We start from the raw sequence: 16,790 nt of genomic DNA, 5'->3' as shown, positions 1-16,790 counted from the left end.
TCTTACTCTACATAACAAAAGACACTCTATTTGGGCCTTGCCAAGACTCAGGTTTTGGGTGGAAATGGCTCCAGGGAAATAGAGGCCAGAGTTCTGTGGGTGGCTAGAATTATCTGGGCAACATGCAGAGCTGGGTCAGGCCTAAAATGCCTGTAGGCACCAAAGAGATTTCAATCAGAGATTTTTAAATGATATCAACATCTGCTTCCTAGGGAATAGTTTTAGATGCTGCCCAAATCAAAGAGACCCAGATTTAAATCCTGCCTTCCATGACCTTGGGCAAGTCATGTCACCCTCTGAGCCTCAGTTTCCCCATCTGTCACATGGAGAGAATTACTCTGACTCCGCAGCCATGCTGTGAAGAGAGGTTAATACGTGGGAATCTGCTTCACAGATGGTCTTAATTCAGTACCACCTAACCTGAGGGACCACCTGAAATCCCCTTAGCTTCATCAAAGCAAACCCACAGTTAGAAATCCCCTGGTAGGGGCGCCTGGGTGGCTCAGTCGTTAAGCGTCTGCCTTCGGCTCAGGTCATGATCCCAGGGTCCTGGGATCGAGTCCTGCATCGGGCTCCCTGCTCAGTGGGAAGCCTGCTTCTCCCTCGCCCACTCCCCCTGCTTGTGTTCCTGCTCTCGCTATTTCTCTGTCAAATAAATAAATAAATCTTTAAAAAAAAAAAAAAGAAATCCCCTGGTAGGCAGCTGCCAGTCCTTTCTGGAAGGAGCTGGGTATAAATTATAGATCACAGTCTTTCAGATCAGCTGCTGTTCTGGTTCTTGCCTCACTGCAGGCAGAGGGGACTGGGTGGGCTCCCTCAAAGCACTGTTCATGGCCCAGGGGATCCCTGCCCCCAGCTTTCCTTCCCCCAAAGAGCAAGTGCTCCTTGAGCTGGGAATGCCCCAGAAGAATTCCCAGAAAGCCACCCTGCCATCAGCCACCCTAGCCACAGCATGAGCCCCAAACCCCAGCCCCACTGAGCATGCCCACTCCATCCTCCGTCCCCAGGGAAGGGCTCCAGCTCTGGAGACCCAGAGGAGGAGCCAAATGCAAAGGAATTAGGTGTTTAAGATTGGGAGGCTGCAAGAGGCCAAGGTGAAAGCAGGCCTGTCTTCATCAGCAGGGTCTGCCGACCTGAGCGGATGGAGGGCGATTCCTTGCTTCCTTCCTTTGGCTGCACCCTCCCCACCACCATTCACACACACACACACACACACACACTCAGGGCCGCGTTTCCAAGCCACGCTGCACCTGGCTTGCTCTCCCTTCTCCGGCCCCTCTCCAGGGAACCCCCAGCCATTGCAGGCTGAGCAAGCAGCCCATGCGGAGATAATGTCCAAATCCCCGTGTTTCTCTCCCTGGGAAATCTGGGGTCCTGCTAGCAGAGAGTAGTAGGGCCTGAAGCCAGACAGCCAGGATTCCAATCAAACTCTGCCTTTCCAGCCTCGTGACTTTGGACAAGTTACTTCCTTTCTAAGCCCCGTCGTGCTCATCAGTAAGAACGCAAACACCGGTAATACCCGTATCACTAGGATGGCAGGAATTAAATGAGGTAATACATTTAAAAATGAATAGTGCAGGGCCTGACAGGGAGTAAGCTTGAAACAGAGGTTAGCAAGCTGGGATGCAGGGCCGGGGCCAGAATGAAACCAGCAGGTAGTGAGGGCACAAAATGCAAGTGCCTGAGAATAAGGGCTCCTTAAGATTTATGGCCTGGCACCTCACTTACCTCGCTGATAGTATGCGCAGGGCACATGAGAGATCCCAGCAGCTGGGCATCAGCCAACATCTGCCTCAGTGCTCTCAAAGGGCAGGCAGGGAGATGCAGGGTGCAGCCTCTCTCACTTCTCCGGGGCTCTTTCCTCATCCAAGATGCTGAGGCCAGCATGGTGGCCATACCCATTCTGGAGCCATGTGGGGAGCAAACAAGAGAAGGGAGTGAGGGGGCTTTGGACACCACAGGCCCCAGACCACTGGTGAGAGGATGCGAGAGGATCAGGATCTCTCTCCAGCGCCTCTCTCCTGCCCCACCTCCCAGCCTCCTGAGCCAAAGGTCTCTGCAGGTATTTAAAGTCTCCATTGGGGGTGCCTAGGTGGCTCAGTTGGTTAAGCGACTGCCTTCGGCTCAGGTCATGATCCTGGAGTCCCGGGATCGAGTCCCGCATCGGGCTCCCTGCTGAGCAGAGGGTCTGCTTCTCTGTCTCTCATTCTCTCTCTCTCAAATAAATAAATAAAATCTTTAAAGTCTCCATTGACCATATTCACTTGCTGCTTGACCATCTGGCTTTATATCTCTGTATCTGAGAACAAGAAAGCAAAATTATCCAAAACATGAGTCGGCAACAGAATGCTCTGTATCAAGACCCCTTCATCTTGCCTCCACTTTAATTTTTTAAACCAAACCCACCAATCACCAACCACCATCAATGAATTAAATTGCAAGGAAAATTAAGTAAACAGCTCAGATTTTAATGAATATTTGCCTCGGCCATGAGAAAAGAGGCTGCTCTTTTGCCTGTCCCTAATCTGCAGTGTTAATTATCTTGGTTACATGCTAGCAAATTAATTATGAACTAATAAAGTTAAAGGAGGTCATTTGTTAAGGAAAACTGATTACATATTGTTAGCTCTGGGGGATTAAATGGAAAACCGCTGTCATGAAAACAACTTTGAGAATTAGACGCGATATTTGATTTGTGAGGTTGTGCAGCTGGAAGGATGATGCAGAGGCCTGTGGGGGGCCTGCGGGGCTTTGGATCACAGGCCACCACCACCCGCACCCGTCCCCTGTGCTCGGGTCCTGCAGAGATCTGCCCATGTTATGGGAGACCGCTTACCTGGGTAACCTGCTCCAGGTGAAATGGTATTAACACTAGAAGAGGTTTCTTTCCTTGAGATGTGTGTGTGTGTGTGTGAGAGAGAGAGAGAGAGAGAGGAGGAGGGAGGGGTTGCTGGGAGAAATGCAGGTGAGCAAGAGTTGTGTGTGTGTGTGGAGCGCCCGTGCAAACTCAGGGTCTTCTCAGTAGGCAGCTCCAGGGCACCGGGATGGAAACTGCCCTACTCGCCGGGGAACAGAGTGAGAGCTGTAAGTACCTCTGCACTTCACATGGGTTTCCAGATGCTGCCTTGGAAGCTGCAGAAATGCTGAGCCAGAAGGCAAAAAGCTCGGGCTCGCTCAGGAGTTGCATACCAAAGTCAGGGCAGACAAACCACCGGCCAGGTGATGGACTTTCATGCCAACCCATCTCTGAGCCATGCCTGCAGAGCAGGAAGAAGGAACAGAATGAGCTCGCTGGTATGAAAGTTCATTCAAGGCCTTGACTGCCATGCTAAGTGAGGCAGAAATTGCTAGCTGCCCACCAAGATTCATTCTTCTTTTCTTCCTCAGAAACAGCACTCTTGTTTAAGTCAAGGTGGAAATGCACCCAGCTTGAAAAAACACATTTCCCAGACTCCCCTGCATCTGAGTAATGAAATTCTGGTCAATGAAATGTGAGCAGAGGTTACTGGGTATGATATCTTGGAGAACAGAAAGCTGAGATGCACGTTTTTGCTCTTCTCTGTTCCTCTTTTCCCTGCCTGAAATGCAGGTGTGATGGCTTGAGCTCCAACAATCCTTTTGAAGCAGAGGCAAACTTAGGGATGAAAGCTACTAACAATCATGGAGCAGGGAGGCAGAAGCAGCCTGGGTCTCTGATTACTGTGGGGCATCACACCAGCCCTGAAACACCTGCCTCTGGACTTCTATGTGAGAGAGAAAAACAACATCTGAGGTGGTGTATTTGCACTAGGGTTTTTATTGGGGCGTGTGGGGAGGCTGTCTCTTTATCTCTAACTCACACAATAAGGATTACGGACACTTCAGTATTGGCAGTAGGTACCCCAAAGGTTTGATTCATTCAGTGTGTCAAGCTGGAAGAAGAAACAATATGAGGGGGAACCCCCTGTGAAACAGGGGACCAAGGTGGGGAGGAAGTCTGGCCATGGTGACTACCCCCCCCACACACACACACACGCATGCTAAGCACACTCACTCTGCTCTCTCTCCTCTCACTGGTTCAGAATATTCCAGCTCCTCTGAGGTTCAAGTCCATTTTACCCATGCGTTCAGGTCAACGGGGCCAATGTAGCCTTGGGGTTGGGGTTGAGTGTGTGTGGGGCTGCCAGGGCCCTGGCCTCCTGCACCTCATCCACATCCAGCTGTGCTTGGCGGCCCTCCCTCTGAGGCCACTGAGCAGGGAGGTGGCCTCCTTCTATGTCCCGGAAGTCTGTCCATCTGCCTCTTAAGAGAGTCGGGCCTGGAATGGCTGTCAGGAGTCCCCCACACCCATCACGGCATGGAAGGCTGGAAGCCATCTGTCTCCCTCTCTCAGGGCAGTAGAGGCCCTGACGGTGGCCTTGCTCTGCCATGTCATGCACAAGAGGAAAACCAAGGCTAGGAGAGGCAGGCTCACACGTGCCCACCACCCAGGCTGACAGATACAGAGACCAACACTGGCTCCTTCCAGCCCTCTTCACCCGCTGCCCATCCCGGGCTGGGAAGACAGAAACCTTCAGTCATGTGGCCCCATTAATTAAGGACTGGGGGGAACTAAACCCAGGCTGAGCCAAACCATACTTTCGTATGGCCCACAGAAAGTGTTAACTTAGCCATGTTCTGAAACAGCGCTGTGCATGTGAAGTAAATGCACGTCACATATGTAATTTTAACTTTCCTAGGAGCCACATTAAAGAACAAGGAAACACATAAAATTAACAATATTTTATCGGATTCAATATATCTGGAGATTATCATTTCAACCTGTTAGCAATATTAGAAAATCACTAATGAGGCATTTTACATTACTTTTTTCCTACCAAGTCTTTAAAATCTGGTGCGTATGGCTACCATGTGGAATAGCACCCTTCTAGAAAGTTAGTGGGAAAACGTCACATCCTTTAAAAGTGAAGCACCTTGTGAGCATGAGCAGGCAATTACAAATACCAGTGGTCTGGGAATGCCTTTTGTCCTGTATCCCCGACACTACTTGATATCATCAATTTTTTTTTTAAATTGTCCATTCGGGTTTTTAACAAAATGCCTTTGTTTTAGTTTGCCTTTTCCTGGCCATGCGAGAAATGGCCAAGTACATTTTTACAGGTTGATGGCCAGTTACAGTTGTCTTCTGTGAATTGTCTTCGATCCTTTGCCCATTTTTTAAATTGGGTACCTTTAACTTTTTCTCATTGAGTATTTTGAACATTAACTCTTTGTGAGACATGAAGAAAAAGCTTTCTCTGGCCTGTGATGGTGCTTCACTCCATTTAGTGTGCCTTTTGTCATTCTGAAGGGTTTTTTTGTTTATGTCATCAAGTGTGTCCATCTTTTTCTTGGTAGCATCTGGGTTTGGTGACTTGGTGAGGAAGGCTTATACTCCCCAAGATTACAAAAATATTCTCCTGTATATTCTGCAAATATTCTATTCTAGTTTTTTGTTTGTTTAGCTCTTTGCTCCATCTAGAGTTTATTTTTGCCCAGCCTTGTTCCTAGCACAGTTCACAAAATGTCAGCCCCCAGTGCTTGCTTGGGGAGGGTAGGGCTCCCTGGAAAAGTGAGAAATGCAGATGTGCAGCGGGAAAACAGCCCTCTTGTGATAGGAAGGCTGGGAGGTGACGAGGCTAGAGGCTGGCGGCTCAGGCCTTGAGGTCTTTGGGCCTCTTACCAACCTGAAAGCCACCAGGAGCGACTCCCACGCAGCTTTTCTAACCCCTGAGAACCTCAGTTTATCCTCTACCAAATGAGGCTAGTAATGCCTCCTAGCATCTGGGCTGCAGGGATAAAATAGCCTCTCTGTGGCTCCATTTCCTCCTTTCTAAAGAGGATAAAACTGTCCCTCTTCAGTTCCTCAAAACTTAAAAATAGAAGTACCATACAATCCAGCAATCACACTACTGGGTATTTACCCAAAGAATACAAAAGCACTAATTCAGAGAGATACATGCACCCCTATGTGTCTAGCAGCATTATCCACAACAGCCAAATTATGGAAACAGCTGATAAATGGATAGAGCAGATGTGGTACAGATACACAATGGAATATTACTCAGCCATCAAAAGAACAAAATCTTGCCATTTGCAACGACATGGATGGAGCTAGAGAGTATTATGCTAAGTGAGATAAGTCGGTCAGAGAAAGACAAATATCATATGATTTCACTCATGTGGAGTTTAAGGAACAAAACAAATGAGCAAAGGGGAAAAAAAAGAGACAAACCAAGAAACAGACTCTTAATTATAAAGAACAAATGGATGGTGACCAGAGGGGAGAGGGGGTGGGGGTGGGGTGAAATAGGTGATGGAGATTAAGGAGGGAACTTGTGATGGGCACCAGGGGATTAAAAAAATAATAATAATAAAAGAATAAGAAGGATGGCCCTCCTCCCAGTGAGGTAGTTGTACTGAGGTAAAATTAGCTGACACTCTGGCTTATAACAACAGCTTACATCCCTCGTGGTGAGTGAGTTGACGAGGCTCAGCTGGGTGGTTCTCACGGGGAGTCTCCTGTCCTTGTAGTCAGCTACAAGGCCATCAGCTAGAGCCACGGCCATCTGAAGGCCTGGCTGAGCCAGGTGTCTGAAGTGGCTCACTCACATGGCTGACAGTGGATGAGACTGCTAGCAGGGGTGGGGACTCCTTTAGACGAGTGGTCAGGGAGGGCTTCTCTGAGGAGGTGACATTTTTGCTGAGGCCTGAATGGGAAGGAGACAGTGATGCACATGCCTGGAGGAAGCCTGTCCCCAGCTGAGGGAACAGCAATTATGAAGGCTATGATTCCAGAAGGACCTCTGCTTGGAAGATCTCCTATGGGCAGGTGAACCCAACTGGCCAGGAACGAGGCAGCTGATGCTCTCTGCCAGGGGAGTGAGTTCTCCAGAAGAAAGAGAAAACCCAATGAAGAGGGGGCTGGGCAGGAAGTCTGCCTAGCGCAAGGCTGAGGAACGGGAGATTGCGGCCAGGATCCTCCTTCATCTGGAAAACCGCCTCACTTGTTTAGTCAGGGTCTTCTTACTGAATTAGGACATTTCCCCATTCTTCAAGTGTCATAACTGCCACCAGCAACAAGGCAGTGACAGCAGACTCCAGCAGAAATAGCACGACCAGAGACAGAATGCAAGATAACAAGCCCCCTTTGATGAAGCCAGCCTAGCAGGCGCCCAAAACACCCCTCACTTTGTTCCTTTCTCTTTGACATGAACAGCTGCACTGATGTGAGTTTACTCATCAGATTAAAAATAATTTGCTAAATATCACAGTGGAATTATTTCTAAGTGGCTTCAGTGAGTGTAATAAGATGTGGGCTTGGGTTAACAGTGAGGTGCGTGCATCTAGATAACAAAAACAGGGATTTGAAGCAAAATGCCAGATAAATCAGACATGTATTCATAGTTTAATTAGGTGGTTTTGTAGCCTGGACTAGTTATCTATTTGAACCCCCCGATTCAAATGCTAATTGCATCTGGAAACACCCTCAGAGACACAACAAGACGTAATGTTGAGCCAAATATCTGGGCAACCCATGACCCCGTCAAGTTGACCCATAAAATTAACCATTTCACCTGGTCCATGTATTAACTCACTTTACTAAAACACTTTCAGGTGGGTCTTACTATCACCCCATTGTCTAGATCAAGCATGCGAGGCCCAAAGCTTCCAAGCTTGCCAGAAGCCTCAGGGCTAATACATGGTGCGTGCCAAATCCGAAGCCACGTCACCGTGACTTCACAAAGCGCTGTTCACTTGTCCCTGGCACATGGCTGCAGTGTGGTTCGTGGCCACTGGGTACGGAGAGGAGTCTGGGAACCCCATGCCTAGAGAGGGGTTGCAGAGTCTCCTGGTGAGGAGAAAAATTCTACTTGTGTCTGGAGCTCTCTGTCTACACAAAGAGCATGCTTGCCTGGGAAGAGGAGGCTGGTCTAGAACTGGTCTAAGCCTCTCCCAGCTCCTTGGTTTTGTTGTTGTTGTTGTTGTTTTAAGATTTATTTATTTGAGAGAGAGAGAGAGTGCAGGGGGGAGGGGCAGAGGGAGAGGAAGTCCCAAGTGCACTCTGCACTAAGCACAGAGTCCGATGTGGGGCTCGATCTAAAGACCCTGAGATCACAACCTGATTCTGAAACCAAGTCAGGTGCTTAACTGAGTGAGCCACCCAGGCGCCCCTCTCCCAGCTCTTTGGACCTTGGGGTGCCACATTCTTCGGGAGCAATCTATGTGAATTGCATGGTATTGGCCTCAGAGGAAATAAACAAGAAATAAATGGCTCCTTAAGAGCCCTGCCTTCTCCTCCCCTGAGGTTTTAGTCCTGTAGGACCATCCACTCAAAAGGCCCTGTCCTACTTAGAAGGAATCCAGAGGCTTTTTCGGAAATGTTCTCCTTGAAATGCAGAGACAAAGCCTCAGAAGGAAAATGCTAAGGCAGGCTGGGCAGCTGTCTGGCGCCCTGCTCTGGCTGTGGTCAGCTGGGGGGCTGGGGAGTGGGGCCGGGGAGTGGGGCCGGCAACGCTGCAGTAGCCCCCAGCCACCCTGCCCCCTGCAGGGAAGGCACCAGGGCCCGCAGCTCCTCTCTACTACCCTCTGCTCCTCTCCCCCACCACCACCCCCCCCCCGCCCCTTCCCAGAGGCCTTCCTGGCTCCTTCTCCCAGAGATCAGCCCACTGGCCTCCGCACCTGGCAGGTAGATAAAGGCAGGGTGAGTCACAGCTTCCTGGAAAACGGTGGTCTAGGCAAACTCCCAGACGACAGGCGGGTATCAAGACAAAAGACACAGCCCAGCCAAAGAATAGGAAAAGGAAGGGTTTTACTTGCAACAAGTAAGGAGAACACCAAGGATATTTCCCACAGGGCGTCTTCTCCAACAATAACACTGGGGACGGTTTAAGCTAAGGATGCATACATGTTCACGAAGGGGCTTGCAAATGGGGAATACAGCATGGAACTGGGGCAAAGTCACCTGCAGGTGACTGAGTCCAGGTCAAAGTCATGAGGGCTGGCAAGGGGCCATATCATCAATTCTTTAGCTCTAGTTGGTCTGGTATCCTAGTGCTCAAAGGGGTTCAGATGCTGCAACAATAACTCGAGGATGTCAATCTTCACTTTTGAATCAGCGCAAGAACTTTTACCAGTGGTTCATTGTCTTTGACATGATTAGGCCACCTGCTGGTCTGCTAAGGGCTGTTTGTTCTTACCCTCTTTCACAAGATGGCCAGGGCCTAAAATGACTTGTCTAATCAAGAAAGCTATGTCTGTCTTTGCCCAGGAGCCCCTAAGTCTTCCTGCTTACAAACCAGCTTCTCCAGGAGCCATGTCCAGGGCGGGCTGTTGCAGGCACAAGAACAGCCACGGAAAGAGAGGTGGGGACCTGCAGTTTCACCCCGGTGTCTGGCTGTGCCTCCTCTCAGTTCAGCTCAGTCTGTGCTCCCAGGGAACCAGGACTGGGACAGGGGCCCAGGAACTATTTTCTAACTTAATGTGTCTCAAACTGTAATGCATTACAAAAAGTCACCTGAGGTCTTGCTAACAACATGCAGGTTCTGATGCAGCAGGTCTGGGGTGGGACCAAGCCCCTGCATGTCTAACAAGTTCCTGGTGATGCTGATGATTCTGGCCCCCAACCCACACTTTGAGTAGTGAGGAGGATCTGACTCTACCGCACTCCCAGTGTGTGCTGTGGCTAGAAGAGGGGACATCTCCACAGGGGCTGACAGATGCATAAAGGAACAGCATCAAATAATGAACATATGAGAGCTTGGGTGTCAAATGAGGGGTCACTTCACATGTCTGAGCCTTGGTTTCCTTAGCTGTAAAATGAAAATAATTTTTTTAAAAGATTTATTTATTTATTTGAGAGAGAGAGAGCGTGCGAGCAGGGGGATGGGAGGGCAGAGGGAGAGGGAAAGAGAGAGAATCTTAAGCAGGCTCCATGCCCAGCGCAAAGCCCAACGCAGGGCTCAATTTCATGACCCTGAGATCATGACCTGAGCCAAAATCAAAAGAGTCAGACGCTCAACCAACTAAGCCACCCAGGCACCCCCAAAATAAATTCTTCATTGCGGTTTCTGAGGAATTAATGTACTGTAATTTATAAAGTCTGAGTTACTACTTTGACCAATCAGAATATCCGAGATCAACACATTTGCTTGCAAATCACATTCAACCAAGATGGAGTAATGATTTTCAATACCATTGGACATCAAGGAATGATAGACAGTGATCCTGAGACACAGGAAATAAATAAGCTAAGACCTATGATTGCCTCATTTCCTGCCTTCAGAACATTTTCAGACAACGTACAGGAAAGGGAAACCTAAGAGGAGCCCGGTGGACTCCTTGAATCGAAGAAACAAAGCTCAGAGTTTGGGGAGGCTCAGGCCACTACAGGTTGAAGGATGGAGTGCTAGAGAGGAGAGAGCTCTAGAGACCTGCAAGGGTCTCCCTCAAGGGTCGACCTTGAGTACTTAGCAGAGATTGATCAGCACATACGTATGAGGAAACTATCATAGATCATGGTAAGAACCTCCCAAAGGAGGGCCAGGAATAGTACCTATTCCCACCAGCCAGACTGGAAAACTTCATGGGTTTTGAGTATTCAGAAAGCTCTTGCCTTAGCAGTGGAGAATAGTTAACCCCACATAGCACTGCTCTGGCCCTGCCTGCCAAATCTTAAAAGCAAGACTCCGAAGAGTCAAACTGTAATTTAACTGCATCTCAGAAAAAAGCTCAAGAATTCAAAAATCCAGCACCCAACAAGGTAAAATCACAATATGTGACATCCAGTCAAAGATGACTAGGCGTGCAATGAAGCAGAAAATCACAACGATAGTGAGAAAAAAATTCAATCAATTGAAATCAACCCAGAACTGACACAGATGTTAGAATTAGCACACAAGGACATTAAAACAATTGTTAAAATTGTATTCCATATGTTGAAAAGTTACATAGAAACATGAAAGTTTTTGGGTGCCCGGGTGGCTCAGTCACTTAAACATCTGACTCGATTTTGGCTTAGCTCATGATCTCAGAGTCATGAGATCAAGCCCCTGTCAGGCTCCACGCTCAGGGGAGTCTGCATAAGATTCTCTGTCTCCCTCTGCAACCCTCCCTCACCCCCCACACGAGCGCTCTGTCTCTCACAAAAAAGAAAAAGAAACATGAAAGGTGTTTTTTTTAAAATAAAAGATATATATATATATATTTTTTTTTTTAAGATTTATTTATTTGACAGAGAGAGAGACAGCGAGAGAGGGAACACAAGCAGGGGGAGTGAGGGAGGGAGAAGCAGGCTTCCTGCTGATCAGGGAGCCCGATGCGGGGCTCAATCCCAGGACCCTGGGATCATGACCTGAGCCGAAGGCAGACGCTTAACGACTGAGCCACCCGGGCACCCCAAATAAAAGATATTTTTAAAAGGCTATAATCAATCTTATAGTAATGAACACTACAATGTCTCAGATAAAAAAAAACAACACTGGATGGGATTAGCAGATTAGATATTGCAAAAGAAAAGATTAGTAAACTTGAAGACAGCAGTAGAAATTATCTAAAATGAAACACAGAGGGAAAGTTTGTTTTTTTTTAATTCAAAGCACATCATTGAGCTGAGACAACTCTCAGCAACCTAATATATGTGTGACTGGTGTTTCGGAAGGAAGTCAGGATGTGAACAGAAAATATTTGTTGCTGAATTAGGTCTAGGGCAAGGCCCAAGAACTTGCATTGCTAACAAGTTCCCAGGTAATGCTAAAGCTTTTGGTCCAAAGACCATACTTTAAGAGCTCTTGCTCTAAAACAGGAATTGGCAAACTATAGCCTGTGGGCTAAATCTACGTCTTCTATAAAGTTTTATTGGAACACAGCCATATCATTTACATATTTTCTATGGCTGCTTTCATGCTACAAAAACAGAGTTGAGTAGCTGCAACAGAGACCGTAAGGTCTGGAAAGCCTAAATCACTTACTATTTGGTCCTGTACAAGAAAGCTTTGCTTACCCCTGCTTTAGGAGATAAGTAGGGCCTCAGGTGTTGACAGCCAAAGCACGAGTAGCTGACCACTACCATTCACAATGCAGAATCTGACTCAAGAGGGCCCCTTCCAAGAGGAAGCTGCTGCTGAGGGTTAGTTTCCTAGGTGACATCCAAGTAATCTTAACAGGTAGTAGAATTTGGTGGAAATGAGGTCAGGGCATTGGACCCCATCTTCACTGGGGCCTGCTGGAACCACTCTGCTGCCATCTTGCAGACAACCATCTTCCCAAAGAAATGGGAAAAGGTATGTCCCCTCTGCCAGGAATGTTGGTAGCTATGACTGTTGAGGAGGAAAAAACCAATGGATGGAATGAGACTGGGACAGGAAATAATCTTCTCTACTAGGGCAGCCCAAGGACAAGGAGTACAGGGTCTCAGGAGCCCCTGTCCCCTGTACATCCATCCAACCATCCATCTCATCCATCCTTCTATCAATCCAGTCATCTAGCCATTTATTCTTCCAACCATCCATTCATTCCATGGATGTTTCCAGCTACCATCCAACCATAATCTATCTACCATCCTCCCCCTTCAGCTTTCAGCCATCTATCCATCTGGTAATCCATTCAAACCATCTATTCATTCAAAGGTTTATTGAGCACTGTGCTAGTTGCTGGGAATGCAGTAGGAATAAGAGAAATGTGGTCCCTGCCCTCAGGAGGTTTACAGCCTTGCAGACAAGACAGACAACAAGTGATTACACACAAATACAAATCAGAATGACATTTGTGTTAGGTGCTAGATAAAACCAGTCCCATCTGGAAGGCTAAAGAAAGCTTCCTTGAGGAAATGATGTTGGAGCTGGGGCCTGAAAAGGGGTGGCATCGGCCAGCCTAAGCAGGAGGAAGAGCATTCCAGGAATCAGATAGACCCCAAACCAGGAGGGAGGTGAGCAAGCAGAGTGAGCAAAGGGGAGGGGCAACAGCTAAGCCTGGAGAGGAGAAGGGACCAGGGGCCAGCCCTGCAGGCCAGGTAAGTAGTTTGGTCTGTGTCCTAAGAGAACTGGGGTGACCATGGAAAACTTAAGCCGAGACTACGTGATTATACCAGCATTTTGATGCAATAGGGATGTTAGTCAATTGTACAGACTTGTGTGAAGGGCGCATTTGATGAGAGCCAGAGTGCAAACAGGTGAGTAAGTTCAGAAGCTGCTTCCAGATGAAAAGTGATGGTGGCCCAGACTTGGGAGGGAGGAGGAGACAGAGAAAAGTGGACAAACTCTAAATACAGCCTTGGATTAGGCTCCATGTCGGCTCAGAGGGGGCCTAGAAGAAGAGAGGTCTTAGGAGTGGGGTTGGGGTCCTGGCCAGGAGGAAAGGGGCCTCAGCAGGATGCCAAAGGCCCACTCCCCTATTTACCACACTTCCAGGCCCTTTCCTTGCAATCAGCTGATCTGCCTTGTGCCAGTACGCAAAGGCTCAGTTCCTAGGTCAGGCCCCACCAGGGTGACCAACTATCCAGGTCACCCAAGACTGAAGGGGTTTCCCAGGATGCAGGACTTTCAGTGCTTGTCAACCTAGGCCCAGTATCTCCTTCTTGGGCAGTGGAGGCCCAACAGCAGGTAGCAGGTAGCTTGGAAAGTATAAATCCCAATGTCCAGAGTATGAGCTGAAGATGCATGCCCCAGGTTCTGGGCCAAATGAAACACATTTATTGAGTATCTAAGAGCCCCATCCCCACCTGCAACATTCTCCATTTATAGAGTGCTTCTGCCACTATCATCTCTCTGAGCCCCACAGCAGCCTCATGAGATGAGAAGGACCAGCCATGTAATACAGATGGAGAAATTAAGGCTTGGGGTGGCAGAGAGTCACTGTCAAAGGGTTTGCCTGAGGGCTCCCAGCTAGGGAGGAACCCAGTATAAGTCAAAGACACACCTCCCACCTCCAGCCCTGTGGAACCAGGTGTAGCCTATCCTAGGGCTTTGATGGGGAGACTAACGTGCACCTCTGAGCCTGGCCTCAGAAAGCTTCCTGCCTTGAGCAGCAGAGAACGGCATCCATAAGCCACAAGGCCACAGGACCACCCGAGCCCCATGTGGGGACAAGAGAAGAAACGTGGGGCCCTGAGCTCTCAGTAAGAAGGAATGCAGGCAAAGGAGCGACTGAAGATGGATCCAGAAGGATTGATCAAACCCCTGTATCCCTTTATCTGTGGCTCCAAGTTGGTGGGCCAGATCATAGTTTCCCCCACCCTGGGCGGCTTGGAGACAACAGACTCAGCCCCATCCCAGACCTATCAAATCAGTCTCTCCAAGGAATGGTAGCCCAGGAGTCTCTGTTTTGAAAAGCTCAGCAAGTGGTTCAGATGATGACCCAAGCCTGAGAACATTCTCCAGCCAATTTCTGTGGCTTCTCCCAACCACGCAAATACCTTGCAATCTACATGGGACTTCCAGGAGCGGGTTCTTAGGAGGCAGCCACCTATGAGACAGGTAATGTTAATATGCCCATTTCACAGATTAGGAAACTAGTCCCCTGTGAGACCAGCTAGTCTGTGGCTTATTTCACTTGGCTTTAATGCCACCCCCCAGAACCCAAACTGTCTCAGATCTGTGCTTCCAACGGACATTAATCCACAGGTCATTAGACTTTCTCTGTGAAGTGCCAAATAGTAAATATTTTAGGCACTGCGGTCCATACAGCCTCCATTGCAGCTCCTTAACTCGGCCATGATGGCACAAAGGCGGCCTTCAACGCTATGTAAGTGAGTGAGTACGGTTGTGTACCAATAAAACTTTATGGATATTGAAATGTGAATTGCCTATGTTTTAAGTCACAGCATATTTTTCTTCTTTTGATGTTTTTTCCAATTTTAAAAATTACAAAAAAAAAAAACATTCTTAGTTCACAGGCCATACAAAAACAGGCATCAGGTCAGATCTGGCCTCAGGCCATAGTTGCCAAGCCCTGTACCAGTCCATCCACAAGAGGCAAGCAACCCTCCATAGCAATGAGTGGAGTGTCTGGACCCTCCGGGCAGTTTTGCTCTGGGACTTGTCACTTCACTACCCCTCCCACCCCACCTCAATCCCCCCTACATGTTCCTTCTTGCTTGTCCCTGCACCTGCCCAGCCTGACCTCTTTTTCAGATCTGCACTCACCACTTGTGCCTGAACTCGGAGTCAGCACTATCTACCACATCACCCAGCCTCATTAAACCTTGCCCACAGCCCCACTGACCGTTGCACTTTGGAGAGACCAAACACTTAATCAGCACATTACATGGAAATCCAAGGTTGGGCACATATATTTTCAGAGAAAATCATATCCTCCCAGCCAGTTTGCAACCCACAGCATAGGGTGGAGAGGCATATAGAGCTCTGAGTAAGCCTGTGGTCAGAAGTCACATTGGTTGGGTGCTTTTCCTAAGTAGCTCCTCCTGTGTTTTATCCTGAAGTTCTTGTGTGATGCTGAACTTTTTCAGTGGATTATTTTAGCTACCAGACAGTTCTGTGATCTTTATCCCCTGAGGTCAAGTTCAAAGAAAATTCCAATGTGATTAAGTAAACATATACAAGTAGTAGATTTATGTGCTACTGTGCTGTTCTTTGTGATGTTGGCATTGGGCAGGAATTATAACAGCTCCCGTGTGCTCAGTTTATTTCCTAAGCAACTAACTCATCAGTCGCCACGTGGATGAAAGCACTTCTTGGGACATTTGAAATTCAAAGTGAACTGCATTCATGGCTCTATCAGTTGAAGAGGAGGGGGAGAGAGATCAGGAGAAGGAGATGATTATAAGAAGGAACGGGTGAAGAGCAAGCTGATGAATCTCTGCTGTTTGTGAATGCATATTGTTCACGGAGAGAAGCAGAAGTGAGTCGCAGGTATTTCAGTCCATCGTGACTGAGAAATTGAACTGTAAATGGTACCTGGTGCAATGGGTTGTAACTGCCCCACGCAGGGAGTTAATGGAAATGTGGAAAGCTTTTCCCTTTTAACAAAGTACTTGAGCAATTATCTCAGGACACCCACTGTGCAGGGGGACCACTCAGGCTGCTGGGTTACTGAGGCACTTAGAGGCAAAATAAATTCCCTGACAGCCTTGACAGGCCAGATGCTCTGGTCCTGACTTGCCACCAGCAACAAATGATGTCTGGGACCTAAACCCCTTCCCAGCCTCGTCTTCTGCACCCTGGGAAACAACTGGTTCACAGCCCTATTCCTATATATAATCCCATTTAATCCTCAATTACCCTGCAAGGAGGTTTTATCATCACCCCACTTTACACATAGAATCCCATTTTACAGTGAAGAAAACTGAGGCTCAGGGAGGTTATCGAGGCAGAGCAAGGGCTGGAAATAAAGTCAGCGAGTTCTGAATCCTGTGCTCCTTTCATTAGGCCATGGTGATTGGACCCTCCGCATCCTGAGATACTCTCATGCCTCAGCCTTCACGTCAAACCCAAGCAACCTCTCGGGTCAAGTCAAGACTCACTGAGGAAGGTGAAGTTTATGACATCTATTAGGTAACTGGAAATTTGAATACTGACTTAATATTTGATGATATTTTAAGAATCATTATTAATTTATTTTAGAGGTGATAATTCTATTATGGATATGTGTTTTACAAATAGAATCTTTATCTGATGCATCCTTATCTCAGATGCATCCTGAAATACTTACAGTGACTCTGTAGTTGAACTCTGAATAGTGTGGGTCACTGGAAGACCTCAGGGCTTCAGTGGGGGTGATGGTGCCTGGGTGGCACTGGGGTATCCGGGAGATGCCTG

Source organism: Leptonychotes weddellii, chromosome 6, assembly GCF_054177405.1.
Source record: "Leptonychotes weddellii isolate Sample4059 chromosome 6, ASM5417740v2, whole genome shotgun sequence".
Lineage (NCBI taxonomy): Eukaryota > Metazoa > Chordata > Mammalia > Carnivora > Phocidae > Leptonychotes > Leptonychotes weddellii.
The sequence above is the reverse complement of the archived record's forward strand: the minus strand, read 5'-3'. Positions refer to the sequence as shown.